This window comes from Gymnogyps californianus, unplaced genomic scaffold (genome assembly GCF_018139145.2).
Source record: "Gymnogyps californianus isolate 813 unplaced genomic scaffold, ASM1813914v2 HiC_scaffold_34, whole genome shotgun sequence".
NCBI classification, from domain to species: domain Eukaryota; kingdom Metazoa; phylum Chordata; class Aves; order Accipitriformes; family Cathartidae; genus Gymnogyps; species Gymnogyps californianus.
The window spans coordinates 921,848-945,556 of record NW_026114224.1 but is presented as its reverse complement, the minus strand read 5'-3'; the positions used below and the strand labels follow the sequence as shown (position 1 = coordinate 945,556).

The 23,709-nt window shown below is 55.7% G+C and overlaps 6 non-coding genes across 6 annotated transcripts; all 6 read left to right on the top strand.

Annotated features, from left to right (window-relative positions):
• The first annotated feature begins 915 nt into the window (after nucleotides 1–915).
• On the top strand, nucleotides 916–998 carry TRNAL-CAG (transfer RNA leucine (anticodon CAG)). Its single transcript has one exon. It is a non-coding gene; the product is annotated as a tRNA-Leu (tRNA).
• A 6,861-nt stretch (nucleotides 999–7,859) lies between these two features.
• On the top strand, nucleotides 7,860–7,941 carry TRNAS-AGA (transfer RNA serine (anticodon AGA)). The gene has a single exon. It is a non-coding gene; the product is annotated as a tRNA-Ser (tRNA).
• Nucleotides 7,942–10,896: 2,955 nt separating this feature from the next.
• On the top strand, nucleotides 10,897–10,968 carry TRNAM-CAU (transfer RNA methionine (anticodon CAU)). Its single transcript has one exon. It is a non-coding gene; the product is annotated as a tRNA-Met (tRNA).
• A 3,135-nt stretch (nucleotides 10,969–14,103) lies between these two features.
• On the top strand, nucleotides 14,104–14,175 carry TRNAG-UCC (transfer RNA glycine (anticodon UCC)). The gene has a single exon. It is a non-coding gene; the product is annotated as a tRNA-Gly (tRNA).
• A 1,062-nt stretch (nucleotides 14,176–15,237) lies between these two features.
• On the top strand, nucleotides 15,238–15,320 carry TRNAL-CAG (transfer RNA leucine (anticodon CAG)). The gene has a single exon. It is a non-coding gene; the product is annotated as a tRNA-Leu (tRNA).
• Nucleotides 15,321–22,401: 7,081 nt separating this feature from the next.
• On the top strand, nucleotides 22,402–22,483 carry TRNAS-AGA (transfer RNA serine (anticodon AGA)). The gene has a single exon. It is a non-coding gene; the product is annotated as a tRNA-Ser (tRNA).
• The last annotated feature ends 1,226 nt before the right edge of the window (nucleotides 22,484–23,709 follow it).

Genomic DNA, 23,709 nt, shown 5'->3' with positions numbered 1-23,709 from the left:
GCCTCTGGGCACCTCCTAGGCCAGCAGACACAGGCCTGGCTCTTAGCAAGGCCCGCCTTGGCAAAAGCAGACTGCAGGGGCTGCTTTGGACCCTTCAGAGATTCTCAGGGAGTGCTGTAGCACTGGAGCAGGTGCCCAGAGAACTTTGGGATTCTCCATGCCTGGGTATCACCCTCACGTTTCAGTGGGGCTCAGGCACTGAGCCGCCTGCTCTAGCTTTGGGGCTAGCCCTGCTTTGAGCAGGCATTTGGACTAGTGCCCTCCTGAGATGCCTTGCAGTCTAGTTCCTTCCACGAAGCAACAAATCCCAGAGAGAGCTGTGACCTCCTTCCTCTGCACCACGGGCGGCAAGCGGGCCTCTTCCCCACAGGAACTGGAGCTCAGTCATTGCTCAGCACTTGGCGCATCTCGTGTCCTTTCGCCTTGACTCTCCAGCCCCTTTCCCGCACACTGACTCCTTGAGACCACCCCAGCATTCCCCCAGGGGTTGGTGTGGCAGAGCCCTCCTTGCCCACGGAGGGCAGGGAAGAAGGAAGCACCCTTGTTGCCCCAGGAACCGTCCATGAGAAAGGCAGGCGTGTGCCTGGAGCCCCTTGACAGGATGTTGGCGTGCGCAGAGCCGTAATTTGCTGACGGTTCCTTTGCTTGGTCCTGTGAAGGATTGCCTTGGCCTTTGGGAGACGCGTCGGAAGTGTGCTGCCCCTGTGCTGGCTACTCGTGTTCCGTGTGGTCTGAAGCGCGTGTAGGAGCTGCGGTCGCCTGTCAGCAGCCCGTGGTGGGAGCAGGGCAAGGGTGCTGCCAGGAGCCAGCTCCCCCTGCAGCAGTGCCAGGAGGAGGCTGCCTGAGGTGGGCTGGCTCTGGCAGCAGCAGCAGCAGCAGCAGCAGCGGCGGCGGCGGCGGCGGCGGCGGCAGCAGGTCAGGATGGCCGAGCGGTCTAAGGCGCTGCATTCAGGTTGCAGTCTCCCTGGGAGGCGTGGGTTCGACTCCCACTCCTGACAGGCTCTTCTCTCTCTTGGCCTCCTTCCCTCTCCTCGCTGCAGGCTTCTTGCTCCTCTGGGGGCTCTGCTCAGCTCTTGCTGCAGTCCCAGCTCCTGCAGAAGGAGAAAGGGGCATACCCATGCTGCCCCACCAGTACCAGCTGGGTAGGCCTACAACAGAAACAGGGAGGGAGAGCCCCTGGGGAATTCACCACCTTTCCTTGGTTCCCCAGATAGTCCTTCTTCCCCTTCTTTGGTGACGGGGCAACTTTTCCCTCTCCTTAGTCATCAGGGAGCTCCTCTGCCCTCTGCTCCCGAAGCTGGAGAGCCCCTGAGATGCGTCCTTCCCTCTTTCAGGTCCAGTGGCACATTCTGTAGGTGCCAGTCCAGGATGTGGCGTTGACCAGCAGGATTTCAACCCCAAAAGTTTTGCGGAACTGGCAGTTCCTCACCAGCAAACATGGACAGCACCAGTGGGAAGAGGGGCAGGGGGGAGTAAAGGCCGACCAGGAAGAGGCCAACAGGGATGTGGCGGGCTCTGGGGCATTTCTCTCCAACACTGCTGACAGGAGAGAGACATCCTCACTCACGCAATGCCACCACAGGTTGCATGAGCACTGGTGGCATTTTTCAGAAGGACCGCAGTCAGGAAATACGAGCCACACAAGAGGTCTTCCTGTGCACACAGGAAGAGGAAGAGGGGACATGCACAAGGTGGTATCAGAGCATGCCGGAGCACGTCGTAATTGAGGGAGATGCTGAAGGAGCTGCGTCGGGTCCTCCTGCGAGCTCTTCCCTCTGCTGAACGTCCTCCCCTGCCCTCTCTCTTGGTTGCCTCGTTCGGCAAGGTCAGGAGCTTGGCTAGGACTGCAACCAAGGGTAAGGATATCTGCTTCACGGCTGCTTCGGATGAGCTACGAGGTGAGAAACAGGAGAGGCAATAACTTACCCAGGCAGACTGGCAGGCTGTCCAACACGGGGGTGAAGGGAGGCAGCAGCAGAGACCGCAAGTGCAAGCATCGAACCACCGATCGCTGGGCCATGAATGTAGTCTGTGAGGTGCAATGTTGAAGAGGTTAAGCTGGAAACTTCATAAGCAGGTCTAATTAGGCGAGAAGAAGATTCTCACAGGTTACCAGCCTGGGTCTTGTACGAGAGGGCATGCCAGGCTTGCGCAAAGAGCTCTGGCACTCCCTTGAAAGATCCTGTGAGTAGAGAGTGCCCAGTGGCCCTGGAGGAAGGCTGCACTTGGTGGTGGCCAGGGAGATGGAGAGACTGCCAGGCTCAGCCAGGAGCATATGGCTCAGCGAGGGTGGCCAGAGGGGAAAGACAGGGTCTGTCCAGGTGGTCCCATGGTGTAATGGTGAGCAGTCTGGACTCTGAATCCAGTGATCTGCGTTCACAGCTTAGTGGGACCTCTGAGTTTTGGCTCCCTCAGGGCTTTCCTCAGCATGCTTACACTTTATCCCTGTCCTGGTTTCAGCTGGGACAGAGGTAACTTTCTTTTTAGTAGCTGGTACAGTGCTGTGTTTTGGATTTAGTGTGAGAATGATGTTGATAACACTCTGATGTTTTAGTTGTTGCTAAGTAGCGCTTATCTTAAGCCAAGGACTTTCCAGTTTCCCATGCTCTGCCAGCAAGCAGGTGTGCAAGAAGCTGGGAGGGAGCATAGCCGGGGCAGCTGACCTGAACTAGCCCAAGGGGTATTCCATACCATGGAACGTCATGCCCCGTATATAAACAGGGGGAGTTGGCCGGGAGGCGTGGATCGCAGCTCGGGAACTAACTGGGCATTGGTCAGCGGGTGGTGAGCAATTGCATTGTGCATCACTGTTTTTTTTTCTCCCCCCCCGCCCCCCTTCCTTTTTTTGTTGTATTCCTTTTCATTACGATTATTATTATATTTCATTATTACTATTGTTAGTATTCTATTTTAGTTTAGTTATTAAACTGTTCTTCACTCACAAGTTTTACTTTTTTTTCTTTCCTTTCCTCCTCCTCACCCCACTGGGAGGGGAGGGGAAAACAGCTGCGTGGTGCTTAGTTGCTGACTGGGGTTAAACCACGACAATCCCCTTGCCTTGCTGTTGGGTCAATTGTTTAACGCACTCTGATCTTCCTTCCTTTCCTGTGCTCCCAGCCCTGGGACTGACATCAGTGCCCTTTCTCCTGCCCTGTGCCACCACAGCTCTGCAGCTTTCCTGAGCGCTGTCCCCTGTCCCCTCTCTGCTCCCTTGTTCTTGATGACTGCTCCTGGATGAGGGCATCCAGCAGTGGCTCAACACCTGAGGTGGAGATCATGCAGTCCACGCCCGGCTCAAAGCAGGGTCAAGTAGAGGACCTTTTTCATGGCCTTGCCTGGTTGGATGTTGGACATCTCCAAAGACGGAGAATCTACAACCTCCCTGGGCAACCGTTTCCCATCTTTGACCACCACTGTGTGTGGCATTAGTTGTATTTCCACCCCTGTCCATTGCTTCTTGTTCCATCCATTTCTCTGAGGCTTTTCTGTCTTTCTCTTGCCTGCTTGCTTGTTTTTGGTGCTCTGGTCTCAGTTCAGGGAGCTCCACCCACAACTTGCAGTGCCCCATGCATGGGGACAGGCTCACTGTCATGGGAGAGAGCAAGTTCGCCCTCTTCCTTTGTCCTGGGTTCGGCTGGGAGAGAGTTAACTTTCACAAGAAGCTGAGCATGGGGTTTCCGGGTGGTGAGCAGTTGCATTGTGCATCACTCGCTTTATATATTCTTCTGTTACTATTATTGTTATTTCTTCTCTCCTTGTGTTGTCCTATTAAAGTGTCCTTATCTCAACTGACGAGGTTTTACCTTTTCTTCCGATTCTCCTCCGCATCCCACCAGGGCAGGGAGGAGTGAGCGAGCGGCCGCGTGGTGCTCAGTTGCCAGCTGGGCTGAAACCATGACAGCCTTGCAGAGGGCTTGGCCAACTGAGGGGGGAGGAGAACAAAGCACCACGAGTCGCCAGCTATGCTGCACAAAGTCTTTAATGAGAAGGAGGAAATGCAGTGGCACAGAAGAGAGACCAAGAAACACATCTGCAGGGTTCAGGGAGGCACAGAGAATGGCCCATTTCCCAAGGACAAGCTCCACACAAAGCGCTTGCCTTTTCCCATTCTGCTCTACCTGGTGACAATCCCAGCCCAGCAAGAGCAGTCCCTAGCTCCGGCACCCTCCCCCGTCGGCAGGAGGTTCAGCAAAGCAGAAGAGAACGAGTGCTGTCTCAAGGAGCTCAGAGCAAAGCAAAGCCAGAGGAGGCACGGCGAGGCCTGCCGTGCGGCGAGGAGCAGCGGGCACAGGTCCCTCCTGCCAGGTGGGATGAGGACACGCAGCCCGCCTGCAAGCCCTGGCCATGCTCCTGATGCAGAGTTCCCATCTGCCTTCCCGCTGCGAAGGGGATGACCCGCCAGCTTCAGCAGTTCAGACTGCAGCGGGTGGGAGGCAGACACAGCCCTGACCCCCCCAGACCAAGGGAGCCCCCAGAAGAGATGGGAACCCCCCCGGCGCTGAGGAGCTCCCAACAGCAGCTGACAGAGAGGATCCCACGGCTGTGCTCTGAGGGAAAGAGGTGAGGATGGGGCCCGGCAGGGTCACCACCACCGCGGAGGCCTGGATGGCCACCGTTGAGTCCGCGCAGCGGGCGACACAGGGCTCACTGCAGCTGCTGGCAAGTGGGGTTGGGCCAGAGGCGCCGCAGGGCGTTGGGAGACAGGGTCTGAAGCAAGACATCTCTCGGTGAGGGAGGCAAAGCTGAAACACAGAGCAGGCAGGGAGCACGAGCCTCAGTATCAGTCTGTCTTGCTTTTCCTCAGCTCTCTCTGTGGACACACTTTGTTTTAAAAACACCTACTGTGCCTACAGTTCCCACGGCCCTCATCGTGCCCTCCGAATTGCACGGCACAGGACGGCTGAACCGCTTTCAGGATAGGACCCAGCACAGTGGGTTTAAAGCACCTGTGGCAAGACTGGTCATACCCCATCTCCTGAACAAACATTGCTGTCATAAAGATGGCACTGGAGGCACTTGGCCATTTCGTTAGAGACCATCTGCTACAGGCAGACATTCTGGTGGGCAGACGTCCCTGCAGCTCAGCCCCATTGATCCCCTTGTGCTTTAAAGAAACCCCCTCTTCCCAGCCCTCCCAGCCACCTCCGCCAAAAGGGACAGAGGTGACAGCCCTTAAACAGTTCTGTTGCAGGGCCAAGCTGAGGCAGCCCAAGTATCAACCTGAGGAGCCACCATGACAGCAGCTCAGCCCACAGGGAGAGATGGAGCGGACTCAGGCTTACCTCGTTCCTCGAGGAAAGGGAGGCAAGAGAGGAGGATGCAGAGCCCGGAGCAGCGGAGGTTTTATGCTGTGTCCCAGATCCCCGCGGGGCCACAAACATTACTTGATCATGAAGCATCTAAACACCTAGCAGCTGCCGCTTGCCAAGGCCTCGCTGGTGATTAAGCCCTTGCCTCTTTCATCTGAAATGTTGTGCTCCTGCTTCATACCACCAAACATCAAAACCATTCATCTGTGTCCCAGCTTCAGAAGGCCAATCAACTCGGAGGTCTCAGGCTAGTGTACAAGGAGATTCTGAGGGCGTTTTCCTAATACGGATTGCCTTTGTCACTTGGCCTTCTTCATGGTGAGCACGGCCACCACTCACGGTCAAATTCAGCTATGAGGGACACCTCAAGTCAGCTCTCAAGTGCTTTCAGTGCAGGCACTCAGGCTAGCCCTGAGAAACATTTCTCCCACCGGGTCATCGTAGACACACAGGAGACTCTGAGTAAGTTCAAGCAGAACGTCAAGACCGCACAGTCCCATACAGGAGAAGAGAAATCAGTAGGACAAGGCCCAGAGCCTGCTGAGGTACCTGGGAAGTCTGGTCTGCTCGGAGCAGGGGACAGGAGCAGAAGACCTCCAGAGGTCCATTCCAAACTTCATTATTCTGGGTTACACTGAGTCACACAAGCCCTTGAGCAACCACCAAAAGGCAATGCCTTGGAAGACAGCAAATGCAGGAGATTGCATAGAAGCCCCCGTAGATTCAGGATGGTGCTAAAATGTGTGGAAATGCCCTTGATGCAAGCAGAACTTTGGGGCTGTGAGCTCTGGTATCCCTGGCACGCCTGAGGCAGGCGTGTCCACTGAAGTCCATAGCAGGGTGACTCATGTTTGCCTGGAGTTCAGGGTTTTTCCCAACTCTTCCACCTCACGATGACTCCCAGGTGCTCCGGGAGACTGATCCGATGTCCCTTTGAAATCTGAAATGCATGGAATGGGTCACCTCATCCCTGACCCAGGAAAAAGAGCCATGAGCTTTTGGCTCCCTGCCCTGAGCCTCTCCTCAGAAGCAGGCCATCCAGGCCTTTGGCCTCTGGGATGACCTTACTGAGCAAAAGAGGTCAATTTGGGTGTGGGTCTCTTTCAGGGAAGGACGCGGGCATCTCTTTGATCACCCTCCTACGCATTGATTTCCTTGTTTCCAACAGATTCTCCACTTCCCAAGCTGAGCCCAGACCCCTGGTTGGACGATGCGTGAGGGCCTGGCAAAGTCATCAAGGGACACGGCTATGGAGATCCGAGGGAGAGATTGCTTTGGAGAGACTTGCCTGGACGGAGGCAGTGTGACTGCGTTAGGGTGGGCATTTCAGTAGGGCATGATCGAGCATGCGCAATCACGATCCCCCTCTTTGTAACTCCACCTACACTAGCACTGCTGATGACAGAGTGGGAGTCTGTAAATACTGTGCTAACACAACCCACCCCCCTGCCCCAACCCCACCATCCAGCTTGGGTTTTGAGTGTCAGCACAGCAAAGAACATTGCCTTATTCTTGAAGCAACCCTGCAATCAGAGACTTGAGAAGCTTTGTCCCCTTTAGGTAGGGAGTCTACTTGTGAGAGGCTCCTTGCGTTTCCCTTGGCCCACAGGCCATAAGCTGCAAGAGAAATGAGGGTGTCTCAGTTCTTAGTCACCAGGACCATCGTTACATCCAGTTCCGGTAAACTTCAGGGTGTCAGACAGGCACTACCAAATCTACCACGTCCACACTGACTCATTAACGCCATTTTCCTGCTCCAGAGCCAAAATGGAATCGGAGCTGCTTTCATCTAGTGATGTAAATTATTGCTTTTGTGGATTGTTTAATATTTTGGTCCATGCTCAAGAATGTCACAATGCTTGCGGTGCTGGGAAAAAGCTCTGGACATACCTATTCCACCAAAACAAGCTCTCTCCAGTCTCCCTCTAAGTCATCCGCACCTCCCGTTTATTCTCCCTTTGCCCCTCCTGACTTTTCCTCAGCCAGGCTCTACCTCGCCCTTGCCATAGATCTCTCCCACTCTCGCAAACCATTCCCCCTACACACCAACAACCTGCATGGCAGTCATGGTCTTTGTTCAAGGCTTGACACCACCCTACGTCCCCAAGAGGCTGGAGGTGCTGCCGGGAGGTCACCACCTCCCCTGCAGGAGTGTCCTCCCCCTAGTGCTCCCAGCAAGCTTGGAGACCTCCTCAGCTAAATCTGAGAAGCCAAGTGGGGTCTAATATGCCCACCTGACCCTGGTTGTCTCCACACAGCTGCCTTCCCTTCTTCCCTGGAGGCAGCAGAGATGGCAGCTGGGGAGAGAAAGCATCCCCCCGTGGCAGGATATCCCAGATGCGCGGCTGAGGACAAGGCGCTGGGAGCTGCAGCTGCAGCCCCTGGGGTTACGCCTCTCAAGGCCTGTGGAAGGCTGTCACCAGGTGCCCGTCATGCTCAGTGCAGGTCCCAAGTGCAGGGCTTCGAGTGGAGCATTGCCCTGACAGTCCCAGGGAGCCGGGTGTCATTGCAGAGGGCATGTGATCGGCAGGGCAGAGAGGGCTGGAGCAGGTAGTTGTGGCCGAGTGGTGAAGGCGATGGACTAGAAATCCATTGGGGTTTCCCCGCGCAGGTTCGAATCCTGCCAACTACGGGGCGCACTCCCCTTTTGGGCTCCCTGCAATGGACCACACTGTTTGGGCTCCCTGCAATGGACCACGCTGCAGCCGTGGGACTCCGCTCCACACTGTACCTGGTGCCCAGGGAGACGGTAAAACCCCTTGCCTACAGCACTTCTCCCCGCACCCCCCTGCCCCCAAATTCCTGGATGAATGGGAAATCCTGCTCCCATTGACAAGGTAGGCAAGTTGGGGGAAGAGAACGGACCAGTGCCGAGTATGAGCCGTGAAAAGAGGTCCACTGTTGTTGGTTCTTGAGCAGAACTTAAGAGCCTGAGCTCACCTGACATCCCAAGCAGAACAACCCCACCAGCTGTCTTCCCTATGCCTGAAACTACAGCAGCTCCTCTCCAAAGAGAGCCTGCACAACATGGTCCTCATTGCTAAAGATGAAGGCAAGACACCTCATGGATCTGAGATCTTGCCTGGGGTCCTGGGGATATTCTGCCTGACCCAGCCCCAGCCCTTGCACACAGGGACAACCTTTCCCCGGGGGCTTTCCAAATTTAACCGAAGAATGAGATGATAAGGGGTGGGTCTCTCCTGGCTCCTCCTCTTCTGGGAAAGACGTGGAAGTGCGAAAGAGGCCATGGTGGTGACTGCGGCATCAGGAGACCATCCCCTGCCATCACAGACCCTGATGGGTGGCATGGAAAAGACCCGGAGGCTTCCCAGAGGGCTTCTCTCAGTCGCATACCCAGCTGCTCCCCACAGAGCAGCAGCAGAGGAGGGGCTGCAGGTAGGCTGCCTGGGTGGTTCAGCATCTTAAGGAAAAGGGAAACTCGGAGGGGCACATGCAGAGAGAGCCCGGAGAAGGAGAAGGAGAGAAGAGCCAGTGGCTGGTGCATGGTCCGTTCCCCGCAGCCATGCCACTGAGGGTGGCGGAAGCAGTGCAAGCAAAAGAGAAGCTGAGGGAGGTTGGCAGCACGGATGAAGAAGGAAAGGGGCAGTGGAAGGGGGACCCGGAGCTGAGCCAGGGACCTCTTGATCTGCAGTCAAATGCTCTCCCCTGAGCAATAGCCCCTGCAGCAGGCAGGCTGCGGCCGCACTCTCCGTGCTCACATCTGCTCCCCCATCCCAGCCCTCTCCATCCCGCTTTTGCTTTTGTCTCCTCTGCTTGCTTGCTGTGTGCTCTGGCGTGTGGATGGGACAGGGAACCAGCAAACACAAGCCCAAAAATGCAGGCCTCAGCACTGCCACCTCGTCCCTCAGCCTCACCAAGAGGTTCTACTAGCTCAGCCTGCCCAGAGCCTTCCTGGGACACATCCGGCAGCATTTAAGACTGGCCACCACCCAGTCCGGATGGGCCAGCCCTGCCCTGGGGCGACTGGGAACCACCTCCACCCCCAGCAGCGTTGGGCAGGACAGGAATGGCGCCAGGCACGGAGAGGAGGGGTTTCTCTGGCTCTTTGGCACCCTGCAAGGTGGCGGGGGCAGCCCTCGGCTGTTGGCGAGCAGCAAGGCAGGGCTGCGCCAGGAGGGAAGACAAGCCAGGAGCTGGGGGGAGCGCAGCACAGCACGGGCAGGGCAAGGCCCTCGCAGCTGGTGTGAAAGGCAAGGCAGTAACTGCTGTACGACTTGCTTAGAGGAAGGAACACTGCCTAGGACTAAGAGCTTTTACCTCAGGGTCAACGTGACCTGAAGACCCAACCTAAACCGTCTCTCACTGGCTGAGAACACCCCATACAGACAATAGAACAATAGGAGATTTGTCTTTCAAAAAACCCCCAGGTATATAACCACGGTGAGAACAGCAATCGACCTGAATCTAGTAGAAAACCCCTCCGCCTGCACGGGACATTGGTCTAGAACCAGGAAGATTAACAGCCCACTGACCATACGTCCACACCACCTGCCCGGGAGAAGCACCTAGTGCTTACGCGAGCAATAGTAACTGATTAGCCCACCCCTTAACAGGAGTAATTTGACTGGTCAACACAACTGCATTGTAAACATCTAGAAACCCTGCTTTCCTCTATGTCGGGGTCCTCCACGCGTTAGGCTGGGGCACCGCTATGTGCACAGCTAAAATTAGGGATTTACGGATTCCCTTGGTAATTCTATGCTAAACGTCCTTGTCTCCCTCCTTGGCCAGCAAAGAACTGACTTTTACACTGGGTACAGTCCCGCACCCCGTGCGAGCTGGATTTCTGGGCAGGGTTGCAGCCCTCCTGAGCTCGCTGGAGAGCCACTCCTCTCTGCCCTGCCAAGCAACAAGGCTGCCCCCTCGCTCCGGGGTTTCCTTCAGTGCCTGCAGAGCCAGCTTGGGTGGTCAAAGAGAAAGTCCCCAGCCAGGGTTATGGGCAGGAGCTATGGGGAGAAGGGCAAGGCAAGGCCCTTGAGCTACCCTCCTGTCGTGGTTTTTAGATACAAGATACAGTTTTAGATACAAGAACTAGATACAAATACAAATAATACAAATCAAGTGATGCACACCGATGTCCAGTTAGTTCCCGAGCAGCGATCCGCCCCCCCAGCCAGCTCCCCCCAGTTTATATACTGGGCATGACGTCATATGGTATGGAATATGCCTCTGGCTAGTTTGGGCCAGCTCTCCTGGCTGTGTCCCCTCCCAACTTCTTGTGCCCCTCCAGCCTTCTTGCAGGCTGGGCATGAGAAGCTGAACTATCCTTGACTGAGTATAAAGACTACTTAGCAACAACTAAAACCATCAGGGTGTTATGAAGATAATTTTCCCACTAAATGCAAAGCACTGCACGGTCCCAGCTACTAGGAAGCAAATTAAGTCTCTGCATGCCAGCCAAAACCAGGACAGCAGCCCAGGCCCAAAGGAGGTGAAGTTTCCAGGGAGACAATTTTCCTGCGCAGGTGAGGGCACAGGATAGACAAAGGGAAGGAGGCATGAGCGCTGGCAGTGCCAGGGAGCATGAGGCCGGGCTGTGGGAGGTCCCAGCTGAGGTGCCAGGGGGAGCAGAGTGGCGCAGCGGAAGCGTGCTGGGCCCATAACCCAGAGGTCGATGGATCAAAACCATCCTCTGCTAATTGCTTTTTCCTCCTGCTGCCTCTCCCAGCAACTTTTCACCTGCACTGCTCTGGCTCTCTGCGCGGCCATGCCCATGGCCCGCCCGCTCCCTCAGCCCTTCTCTCTGCCACCGCCGCCTTCTTTCTCCTTTGCCTTCTTACGAGCCAGCACTCCCAAAGGGACCCTCACCAAGGCAGACCCGTGGGTCTGCAGCGGCAGCCAGACCTCCCCCACAAGGAACTGGGGGTCCTGGGGACACCAGTGTTTCTCCCTTCCCATCAGGCAGCTCAATCCCAACTTCCAGCCGCAAGCGGGCACCTCCAGGAATCTGCAGGTGGGAGGAGGACAAGGCTGGTGCTACTCTGGCAAACACCTGTCCAATCAACTTGACCATCTCGGGGTTTTCTCCATCCTAGTCTCTTTGCTGCCGTGCCCACGCGCAGGTCCAGCCAGGAGCAGGGCCGAGCAGGTATTCCCAATGGGCACTGTATTGGCTCTATGTGGCTAGGTGTTGGCAGTGGAGGGGAGAGGGGGTGCTGCAGGGTGGCCTCTGTGAGCAGAGGCAAGGGGCTGCCCTGCCGCTGCACACAGCTGATTCCAGCTGCCTCCACAACACTGAGCCACTTGCGCAGCTTTTCCTGACAGGCCTGAAGCCTGTGGAAGAGCCCACGCTGAAACAGATTTTCCTGTTCAGGTCTGCAGCACGGGGAGAACCCATGCCGGAGCAGTCTGCAGTGAAGGACTGTAGCTGAGCCTGGTAAAAGTGAGAGGAATGGCGGTGTTTTGTTTGTCTTTCATTCCTCACTACCCAAAACTGCACATGGCCTGATCCTTTTCTTCCCCTCTGGCTGCTCTGGACTAGAATGCAGTGCTGGACACACCCCCTCTCTCACTCCCACAAGCATGTCCACTGAACAGCAGGTCCACTGAACCCTGGGCCTGACCGTAGGTCTGTGCAGAGGGCATGCGTGGAGCCGGGCCCGGTTTGTCTGGTGTCCCAGGGATCGAGGGAGGCAGACCAGCCTGCTGTTGTGCAGGTCCTCCTTTGTGCCTTTTGGAAGATAGGAGCGACACTGACTTGCTTCCAGGCCTCAGGAACCTCTCCCAATTGCCGTGACCTTTCAAAGACAATGGAGAGCGGCCTCTTGCAGAAGTTCTCCTTGTCCGAGTGCTTCACGAGCTGGCAGCAGGAAGATGGCATGGGTATCTGCAGGTGAGCTCCCTTCTACTTTAGTACCTGATGGGCCAGAAGCCAGAAGATCGCTTGGATGTTGACCGTGAGGTCGCCTCTGGCTCTGCAGGTGACGGGCCATGCACAGGAATATTGCTTGCGCTAGGTGCTTGTGTTCATTCCATAGTGGATACCACTGCCTGGTGTATCTTTTTATATCTGAACGCTTCTTGTTCCAAAGGAAGCGGACAGCCCATCAGGGGGAGACCTGAGAACATGCGGGCACGACAGTGTCAAAAATGGCTGTCAGCCAATCACAAAGCAATATGAGAACCCATGGGGAATGACGCTGTCAAGAGTTGCCTCTTTGCTGTATTTAGTGAGTGGGGCTTCCTTTTCAGATGTGCTTCTGGGTACACAGGTAGGGTTGGCTGGTCCTCACAGCCAGTCACAGGTCTGCCTGAGAGCAGGTGGGTATGACGGGGTGAAGAGATGGCTGTCAGCCAATCACAGAGCAGTAGGAAAACATGTTGGTTATGGTGTCTAATAAGAAAATGGCGGCTGAAAGAAAGTGGTGCCCCCCGTGTATGTAGAGGAAGGTACATCCTGGTCAGCTGTACTTCATCATTCATCAGTGCTGGCATGGGGATTGACCAAAGCAATCATCCACCACCAAAACCAGGAGCAGCACAAGGCAGATTTTAGCCCAGGAACAGGTAATGCCTAGAGTCCTGCAAAACAAATTGCTTACGGGCATGCAGCACGGAATGTGGCAGATGCTCATATCCGACCAAGTGGATCAAGAAACTTGTGCTAGAAATAATCCACTTGGCCTATTTGCACATTACGTAGATAGAGAATTGTTACCCTCGCATTGCCTGCTTTCCGCTCACTGGTTGCTGAGCTAATCCTAGACAAGTGTACAAGATAGGGACATATCCAGTGACTCAGAAGAAACCCAGGCTGGTTGCTGTGCCTTTTTAATTCAACCAAAGGGTGCATGGTGCAACCACATGTTAGCCTGGGACAGCGTGAATGTGGCTCCGACTGGGGCAGACTCCGCCTGTGTTACCTCAGTGTTATGCCCTACGGTATTGCCAAGGGGCACTGTGTTGGCTACATATGGCAAGGTTTTGGTAGTGGAGGGGTTAGGGGGTGCTGCAGGGTGGCCTCTGTGAGAAGAGATAAGGGGCTGCCCTGTGCCAGACACAGCCAGTTCCACCGCACGACACAGCTGAGCCGTCATCAAAGTTTGTGGCCCCTCTGTGAAAACATATTCCAGAAAGGGCAGAAAACGCCGGGCAGAGAGAGCGGAAGGAACAAAAAGAGCGGGAAAGGGCAGAGGGAAGATGCATCCCGCTTGGGCAGGTAACGAGTGTGGTGTGAAGGAGTAAAGTTGAGCCTGGGAGAGGGGAGAGGAAAGGCGGTGTTTTATGTTTGTCTTTTGTTTGTCACTGTGTGAATGCGCTTTAATTGGCAAAAAATGAATTTCCCCAAGCAAGCCTGACTTGCCCACAACAGTGTTTGCTAAGGCATGTCCTTGTGTTTATCTTGACCATGCGATTTGTCATCCTGTTTTCAGTGCTCCGCATCCCCCTGAGGGTGGGGAAAGTAGTGAGCAGCTGGGTGGGTGTTTGTCTGTGCTTAAAGCACGAGAGGTACCTACAGAGAAAGGCCCATCGCGTTGCGTAGTACATGCCCAGCGGGCAGCTGTATGAAGGCAGATGGGGAGCATCAGCATTGCCATCAGGCAGCAGGTTGAGTTTCCTAGCCAACACGTCAGACAGAGAGAAGCCCAGAGTATCCGATGGGCTTGAGGCCGTGTGTGTGCAGGGGCTGGAAGGAGGCCGTCCGGGCTGTGAAGTGGAGAGAGTGGAGTTTGTGAGCTGGAAGAGCAGGAGGCAGGGGAGTCTGGGAAGTGGAGGGGCAGGAGGGAGGCGAGGCTGCGGGGTGGAGGAGCAGGAGGCAGGAGTGGGTCGAGGAGCGTTGGTGGTATAGTGGTGAGCATAGCTGCCTTCCAAGCAGTTGACCCGGGTTCGATTCCTGGCCAACGCAGACAAGGTTCTTTTACTCAGCCTGGCTCCAGAGGGCCTTGCCTTCCTGTTCCAAACCAACTCAGCTTCCCTCAGGAAGTTCAGCTCCCATAGGGCACTCGAGGCCCTCCCCTTGACTCCCCCTCCAGCCTTGCCTCATGGCCAGGCCTCTGGGCACCTCCTAGGCCAGCAGACACAGGCCTGGCTCTTAGCAAGGCCCGCCTTGGCAAAGGCAGACTGCAGGGGCTGCTTTGGACCCTTCCGAGATTCTCAGGGAGTGCTGTAGCACTGGAGCAGGTGCCCAGAGAACTTTGGGATTCTCCATGCCTGGGTATCACCCTCACGTTTCAGTGGGGCTCAGGCACTGAGCCGCCTGCTCTAGCTTTGGGGCTAGCCCTGCTTTGAGCAGGCATTTGGACTAGTGCCCTCCTGAGATGCCTTGCAGTCTAGTTCCTTCCACGAAGCAACAAATCCCAGAGAGAGCTGTGACCTCCTTCCTCTGCACCACGGGCGGCAAGCGGGCCTCTTCCCCACAGGAACTGGAGCTCAGTCATTGCTCAGCACTTGGCGCATCTCGTGTCCTTTTGCCTTGACTCTCCAGCCCCTTTCCCGCACACTGACTCCTTGAGACCACCCCAGCATTCCCCCAGGGGTTGGTGTGGCAGAGCCCTCCTTGCCCACGGAGGGCAGGGAAGAAGGAAGCACCCTTGTTGCCCCAGGAACCGTCCATGAGAAAGGCAGGCGTGTGCCTGGAGCCCCTTGACAGGATGTTGGCGTGCGCAGAGCCGTAATTTGCTGACGGTTCCTTTGCTTGGTCCTGTGAAGGATTGCCTTGGCCTTTGGGAGACGCGTCGGAAGTGTGCTGCCCCTGTGCTGGCTACTCGTGTTCCGTGTGGTCTGAAGCGCGTGTAGGAGCTGCGGTCGCCTGTCAGCAGCCCGTGGTGGGAGCAGGGCAAGGGTGCTGCCAGGAGCCAGCTCCCCCTGCAGCAGTGCCAGGAGGAGGCTGCCTGAGGTGGGCTGGCTCTGGCAGCTGCAGGGGGAGGAGTGGCAGCAGCAGCAGCAGCAGCAACAGCAGCAGCAGTGGGTCAGGATGGCCGAGCGGTCTAAGGCGCTGCATTCAGGTTGCAGTCTCCCTGGGAGGCGTGGGTTCGACTCCCACTCCTGACAGGCTCTTCTCTCTCTTGGCCTCCTTCCCTCTCCTCACTGCAGGCTTCTTGCTCCTCTGGGGGCTCTGCTCAGCTCTTGCTGCAGTCCCAGCTCCTGCAGAAGGAGAAAGGGGCATACCCATGCTGCCCCACCAGTACCAGCTGGGTAGGCCTACAACAGAAACAGGGAGGGAGAGACCCTGGGGAATTCACCACCTTTCCTTGGTTCCCCAGATAGTCCTTCTTCCCCTTTTTTGGTGACGGGGCAACTTTTCCCTCTCCTTAGTCATCAGGGAGCTCCTCTGCCCTCTGCTCCCGAAGCTGGAGAGCCCCTGAGATGCGTCCTTCCCTCTTTCAGGTCCAGTGGCACATTCTGTAGGTGCCAGTCCAGGATGTGGCGTTGACCAGCAGGATTTCAACCCAAAAGTTTTGCGGAACTGGCAGTTCCTCACCAGCAAACATGGACAGCACCAGTGGGAAGAGGGCAGGGGGGAGTAAAGGCCGACCAGGAAGAGGCCAACAGGGATGTGGCGGGCTCTGGGGCATTTCTCTCCAACACTGCTGACAGGAGAGAGACATCCTCACTCACGCAATGCCACCACAGGTTGTATGAGCACTGGTGGCATTTTTCAGAAGGACCGCAGTCAGGAAATACGAGCCACACAAGAGGTCTTCCTGTGCACACAGGAAGAGGAAGAGGGGACATGCACAAGGTGGTATCAGAGCATGCCGGAGCACGTCGTAATTGAGGGAGATGCTGAAGGAGCTGCGTCGGGTCCTCCTGCGAGCTCTTCCCTCTGCTGAACGTCCTCCCCTGCCCTCTCTCTTGGTTGCCTCGTTCGGCAAGGTCAGGAGCTTGGCTAGGACTGCAACCAAGGGTAAGGATATCTGCTTCACGGCTGCTTCGGATGAGCTACGAGGTGAGAAACAGGAGAGGCAATAACTTACCCAGGCAGACTGGCAGGCTGTCCAACACGGGGGTGAAGGGAGGCAGCAGCAGAGACCGCAAGTGCAAGCATCGAACCACCGATCGCTGGGCCATGAATGTAGTCTGTGAGGTGCAATGTTGAAGAGGTTAAGCTGGAAACTTCATAAGCAGGTCTAATTAGGCGAGAAGAAGATTCTCACAGGTTACCAGCCTGGGTCTTGTACGAGAGGGCATGCCAGGCTTGCGCAAAGAGCTCTGGCACTCCCTTGAAAGATCCTGTGAGTAGAGAGTGCCCAGTGGCCCTGGAGGAAGGCTGCACTTGGTGGTGGCCAGGGAGATGGAGAGACTGCCAGGCTCAGCCAGGAGCATATGGCTCAGCGAGGGTGGCCAGAGGGGAAAGAGAGTGTCTGTCCAGGTGGTCCCATGGTGTAATGGTGAGCAGTCTGGACTCTGAATCCAGTGATCTGCGTTCACAGCTTAGTGGGACCTCTGAGTTTTGGCTCCCTCAGGGCTTTCCTCAGCATGCTTACACTTTATCCCTGTCCTGGTTTCAGCTGGGACAGAGGTAACTTTCTTTTTAGTAGCTGGTACAGTGCTGTGTTTTGGATTTAGTGTGAGAATGATGTTGATAACACTCTGACGTTTTAGTTGTTGCTAAGTAGCGCTTATCTTAAGCCAAGGACTTTCCAGTTTCCCATGCTCTGCCAGCAAGCAGGTGTGCAAGAAGCTGGGAGGGAGCATAGCCGGGGCAGCTGACCTGAACTAGCCCAAGGGGTATTCCATACCATGGAACGTCATGCCCCGTATATAAACAGGGGGAGTTGGCCGGGAGGCGTGGATCGCAGCTCGGGAACTAACTGGGCATTGGTCAGCGGGTGGTGAGCAATTGCATTGTGCATCACTGTTTTTTTTTCTCCCCCCCCGCCCCCCTTCCTTTTTTTGTTGTATTCCTTTTCATTACGATTATTATTATATTTCATTATTACTATTGTTAGTATTCTATTTTAGTTTAGTTATTAAACTGTTCTTCACTCACAAGTTTTACTTTTTTTTCTTTCCTTTCCTCCTCCTCACCCCACTGGGAGGGGGAGGGGAAAACAGCTGCGTGGTGCTTAGTTGCTGACTGGGGTTAAACCACGACAATCCCCTTGCCTTGCTGTTGGGTCAATTGTTTAACGCACTCTGATCTTCCTTCCTTTCCTGTGCTCCCAGCCCTGGGACTGACATCAGTGCCCTTTCTCCTGCCCTGTGCCACCACAGCTCTGCAGCTTTCCTGAGCGCTGTCCCCTGTCCCCTCTCTGCTCCCTTGTTCTTGATGACTGCTCCTGGATGAGGGCATCCAGCAGTGGCTCAACACCTGAGGTGGAGATCATGCAGTCCACGCCCGGCTCAAAGCAGGGTCAAGTAGAGGACCTTTTTCATGGCCTTGCCTGGTTGGATGTTGGACATCTCCAAAGACGGAGAATCTACAACCTCCCTGGGCAACCGTTTCCCATCTTTGACCACCACTGTGTGTGGCATTAGTTGTATTTCCACCCCTGTCCATTGCTTCTTGTTCCATCCATTTCTCTGAGGCTTTTCTGTCTTTCTCTTGCCTACTTGCTTGTTTTTGGTGCTCTGGTCTCAGTTCAGGGAGCTCCACCCACAACTTGCAGTGCCCCATGCATGGGGACAGGCTCACTGTCATGGGAGAGAGCAGGTTCGCCCTCTTCCTTTGTCCTGGGTTCGGCTGGGAGAGAGTTAACTTTCACAAGAAGCTGAGCATGGGGTTTCCGGGTGGTGAGCAGTTGCATTGTGCATCACTTGCTTTATATATTCTTCTGTTACTATTATTGTTATTTCTTCTCTCCTTGTGTTGTCCTATTAAACTTCCTTATCTCAACTGACGAGGTTTTACCTTTTCTTCCGATTCTCCTCCGCATCCCACCAGGGCAGGGAGGAGTGAGCGAGCGGCCGCGTGGTGCTCAGTTGCCAGCTGGGCTGAAACCATGCCAGCCTTGCAGAGGGCTTGGCCAACTGAGGGGGGAGGAGAACAAAGCACCACGAGTCGCCAGCTATGCTGCACAAAGTCTTTAATGAGAAGGAGGAAATGCAGTGGCACAGAAGAGAGACCAAGAAACACGTCTGCAGGGTTCAGGGAGGCACAGAGAATGGCCCATTTCCCAAGGACAAGCTCCACACAAAGCGCTTGCCTTTTCCCATTCTGCTCTACCTGGTGACAATCCCAGCCCAGCAAGAGCAGTCCCTAACTCCGGCACCCTCCCTTCCCCCGTCGGCAGGAGGTTCAGCAAAGCAGAAGAGAACGAGTGCTGTCTCAAGGAGCTCAGAGCAAAGCAAAGCCAGAGGAGGCACGGCGAGGCCTGCCCTGCAGCGAGGAGCAGCGGGCACAGGTCCCTCCTGCCAGGTGGGATGAGGACACGCAGCCCGCCTGCAAGCCCTGGCCATGCTCCTGATGCAGAGTTCCCATCTGCCTTCCCGCTGCGAAGGGGATGACCCGCCAGCTTCAGCAGTTCAGACTGCAGCGGGTGGGAGGCAGACACAGCCCTGACCCCCCCAGACCAAGGGAGCCCCCAGAAGAGATGGGAACCCCCCCGGCGCTGAGGGAGCTCCCAACAGCAGCTGACAGAGAGGATCCCACGGCTGTGCTCTGAGGGAAAGAGGTGAGGATGGGGCCCGGCAGGGTCACCACCACCGCGGAGGCCTGGATGGCCACCGTTGAGTCCGCGCAGCGGGCGACACAGGGCTCACTGCAGCTGCTGGCAAGTGGGGTTGGGCCAGAGGCGCCGCAGGGCGTTGGGAGACAGGGTCTGAAGCAAGACATCTCTCGGTGAGGGAGGCAAAGCTGAAACACAGAGCAGGCAGGGAGCACGAGCCTCAGTATCAGTCTGTCTTGCTTTTCCTCAGCTCTCTCTGTGGACACACTTTGTTTTAAAAACACCTAGTGTGCCTACAGTTCCCACGGCCCTCATCGTGCCCTCCGAATTGCACGGCACAGGACGGCTGAACCGCTTTCAGGATAGGACCCAGCACAGTGGGTTTAAAGCACCTGTGGCAAGACTGGTCATACCCCATCTCCTGAACAAACATTGCTGTCATAAAGATGGCACTGGAGGCACTTGGCCATTTCGTTAGAGACCATCTGCTACAGGCAGACATTCTGGTGGGCAGACGTCCCTGCAGCTCAGCCCCATTGATCCCCTTCTGCTTTAAAGAAACCCCTCTTCCCAGCCCTCCCCAGCCACCGCCGCCAAAAGGGACAGAGGTGACAGCCCTTAAACAGTTCTGTTGCAGGGCCAAGCTGAGGCAGCCCAAGTATCAACCTGAGGAGCCACCATGACAGCAGCTCAGCCCACAGGGAGAGATGGAGCGGACTCAGGCTTACCTCGTTCCTCGAGGAAAGGGAGGCAAGAGAGGAGGATGCAGAGCCCGGAGCAGCGCAGGTTTTATGCTGTGTCCCAGATCCCCGCGGGGCCACAAACATTACTTGCTCATGAAGCATCTAAACACCTAGCAGCTGCCGCTTGCCAAGGCCTCGCTGGTGATTAAGCCCTTGCCTCTTTCATCTGAAATGTTGTGCTCCTGCTTCATACCACCAAACATCAAAACCATTCATCTGTGTCCCAGCTTCAGAAGGCCAATCAACTCGGAGGTCTCAGGCTAGTGTACAAGGAGATTCTGAGGGCGTTTTCCTAATACGGATTGCCTTTGTCACTTGGCCTTCTTCATGGTGAGCACGGCCACCACTCGCGGTCAAATTCAGCTATGAGGGACACCTCAAGTCAGCTCTCAAGTGCTTTCAGTGCAGGCACTCAGGCTAACCCTGAGAAACATTTCTCCCAGCAGGTCATCGTAGACACACAGGAGACTCTGAGTAAGTTCAAGCAGAACGTCAAGACCACACAGTCCCATATGGGAGAAGAGAAATCAGCAGGACAAGGCCCAGAGCCTGCTGAGCTACCTGGGAAGTCTGGTCTGCTCGGAGCAGGGGACAGGAGCAGAAGACCTCCAGAGGTCCATTCCAAACTTCATTATTCTGGGTTACACTGAGTCACACAAGCCCTTGAGCAACCACCAAAAGGCAATGCCTTGGAAGACAGCAAATGCAGGAGATTGCATAGAAGCCCCCGTAGATTCAGGATGGTGCTAAAATGTGTGGAAATGCCCTTGACGCAAGCAGAACTTTGGGGCTGTGAGCTCTGGTATCCCTGGCACGCCTGAGGCAGGCGTGTCCACTGAAGTCCATAGCAGGGTGACTCATGTTTGCCTGGAGTTCAGGGTTTTTCCCAACTCTTCCACCTCACGATGACTCCCAGGTGCTCCGGGAGACTGATCCGATGTCCCTTTGAAATCTGAAATGCATGGAATGGGTCACCTCATCCCTGACCCAGGAAAAAGAGCCATGAGCTTTTGGCTCCCTGCCCTGAGCCTCTCCTCAGAAGCAGGCCATCCAGGCCTTTGGCCTCTGGGATGACCTTACGGAGCAAAAGAGGTCAATTTGGGTGTGGGTCTCTTTCAGGGAAGGACGCGGGCATCTCTTTGATCACCCTCCTACGCATTGATTTCCTTGTTTCCAACAGATTCTCCACTTCCCAAGCTGAGCCCAGACCCCTGGTTGGACGATGCGTGAGGGCCTGGTCAAGTCATCAAGGGACACGGCTATGGAGATCCGAGGGAGAGATCGCTTTGGAGAGACTTGCCTGACCCTCTGGTCACAGTGCATTGTGAAAGTTAATACAGGCCGTTTGAATTAACTTTTCAGCCCTCTCAGCTGTTGTTCACAAAATCATACGAAAAACATTCATGGCACTTCTCTCTTTCCTTGGTCTTGCGGGAATAAACTCCAGGGGATGGGTATGGCGTGGAAAGGAGAAAAGCACTTCTTTTCATGGCTGGACGGAGGCAGTGTGACTGCAAGATGCGGTTGGGGTGGGCATTTCAGTAGGGCATGATCGAGCATGCGCAATCACGATCCCCCTCTTTGTAACTCCACCTACACTAGCACTGCTGATGACAGAGTGGGAGTCTGTAAATACTGTGCTAACACAACCTCCCCCTCCCACCCCACCATCCAGCTTGGTTTTTGAGTGTCAGCACAGCAAAGAACATTGCCTTATTCTTGAAGCAGCCCTGCAACCAGAGACTTGAGAAGCTTTGTCCCCTTTAGGTAGGGAGTCTACTTGTGAGAGGCTCCTTGCGTTTCCCTTGGCCCACAGGCCATAAGCTGCAAGAGAAATGAGGGTGTCTCAGTTCTCAGTCACCAGGACCATCGTTACATCCAGTTCCGGTAAACTTCAGGGTGTCAGACAGGCATTACCAAATCTACCACGTCCACACTGACTCATTAACGCCATTTTCCTGCTCCAGAGCCAAAATGGAATCGGAGCTGCTTTCATCTAGTGATGTAAATTATTGCTTTTGTGGATTGTTTAATATTTTGGTCCATGCTCAAGAATGTCACAATGCTTGCGGTGCTGGGAAAAAGCTCTGGACATACCTATTCCCCAAAACAAGCTCTCTCCAGTCTCCCTCTAAGTCATCCGCACCTCCCGTTTATTCTCCCTTTGCCCCTCCTGACTTTTCCTCAGCCAGGCTCTACCTCGCCCTTGCCATAGATCTCTCCCACTCTCGCAAACCATTCCCCCTACACACCAACAACCTGCATGGCAGTCATGGTCTTTGTTCAAGGCTTGACACCACCCTACGTCCCCAAGAGGCTGGAGGTGCTGCCGGGAGGTCACCACCTCCCCTGCAGGAGTGTCCTCCCCCTAGTGCTCCCAGCAAGCTTGGAGACCTCCTCAGCTAAATCTGAGAAGCAAAGCGGGGTCTAATATGCCCACCTGACCCTGGTTGTCTCCACACAGCTGCCTTCCCTTCTTCCCTGGAGGCAGCAGAGATGGCAGCTGGGGAGAGAAAGCATCCCCCCGTGGCAGGATATCCCAGATGTGTGGCTGAGGACAAGGCGCTGGGAGCTGCAGCTGTAGGCGCTGGGAGCTGCAGCTGTAGCCCCTGGGGTTACGCCTCTCAAGGCCTGTGGAAGGCTGTCACCCGGTGCCCGTCATGCTCAGTGCAGGTCCCAAGTGCAGGGCTTCGAGTGGAGCATTGCCCTGAAAGTCCCAGGGAGGCGGGTGTCATTGCAGAGGGCATGTGATCGGCAGGGCAGAGAGGGCTGGAGCAGGTAGTTGTGGCCGAGTGGTGAAGGCGATGGACTAGAAATCCATTGGGGTTTCCCCGCGCAGGTTCGAATCCTGCCAACTACGGGGCGCACTCCCCTTTTGGGCTCCCTGCAATGGACCACACTGTTTGGGCTCCCTGCAATGGACCACGCTGCAGCCGTGGGACTCAGCTCCACACTGTACCTGGTGCCCAGGGAGACGGTAAAACCCCCTTGCCTACAGCACTTCTCCCCGCACCCCCCTGCCCCCAAATTCCTGGATGAATGGGAAATCCTGCTCCCATTGACAAGGTAGGCAAGTTGGGGGAAGAGAACGGACCAGTGCCAAGTCTGAGCCGTGAAAAGAGGTCCACTGTTGTTGGTTCTTGAGCAGAACTTAAGAGCCTGAGCTCACCTGACATCCCAAGCAGAACCACCCCACCAGCTGTCTTCCCTATGCCTGAAACTACAGCAGCTCCTCTCCAAAGAGAGCCTGCACAACATGGTCCTCATTGCTAAAGATGAAGGCAAGACACCTCATGGATCTGAGATCTTGCCTGGGGTCCTGGGGATATTCTGCCTGACCCAGCCCCAGCCCTTGCACACATGGACAACCTTTCCCCGGGGCCTTTCCAAATTTAACCGAAGAATGAGATGATAAGGGGTGGGTCTCTCCTGGCTCCTCCTCTTCTGGGAAAGACGTGGAAGTGCGAAAGAGGCCATGGTGGTGACTGCGGCATCAGGAGACCATCCCTGCCATCACAGACCCTGATGGGTGGCATGGAAAAGACCCGGAGGCTTCCCAGAGGGCTTCTCTCAGTCGCATACCCAGCTGCTCCCCACAGAGCAGCAGCAGAGGAGGGGCTGCAGGTAGCCTGCCTGGGTGGTTCAGCATCTTAAGGAAAAGGGAAACTCGGAGGGGCACATGCAGAGAGAGCCCGGAGAAGGAGAGAAGAGCCAGTGGCTGGTGCATGGTCCGTTCCCCGCAGCCATGCCACTGAGGGTGGCGGAAGCAGTGCAAGCAAAAGAGAAGCTGAGGGAGGTTGGCAGCACGGATGAAGAAGGAAAGGGGCAGTGGAAGGGGGACCCGGAGCTGAGCCAGGGGCCTCTTGATCTGCAGTCAAATGCTCTCCCCTGAGCAATAGCCCCTGCAGCAGGCAGGCTGCGGCCGCACTCTCCGTGCTCACATCTGCTCCCACATCCCAGCCCTCTCCATCCCGCTTTTGCTTTTGCCTCCTCTGCTTGCTTGCTGCGTGCTCTGGTGTGTGGATGGGACAGGGAACCAGCAAACACAAGCCCAAACATGCAGGCCTCAGCACTGCCACCTCGTCC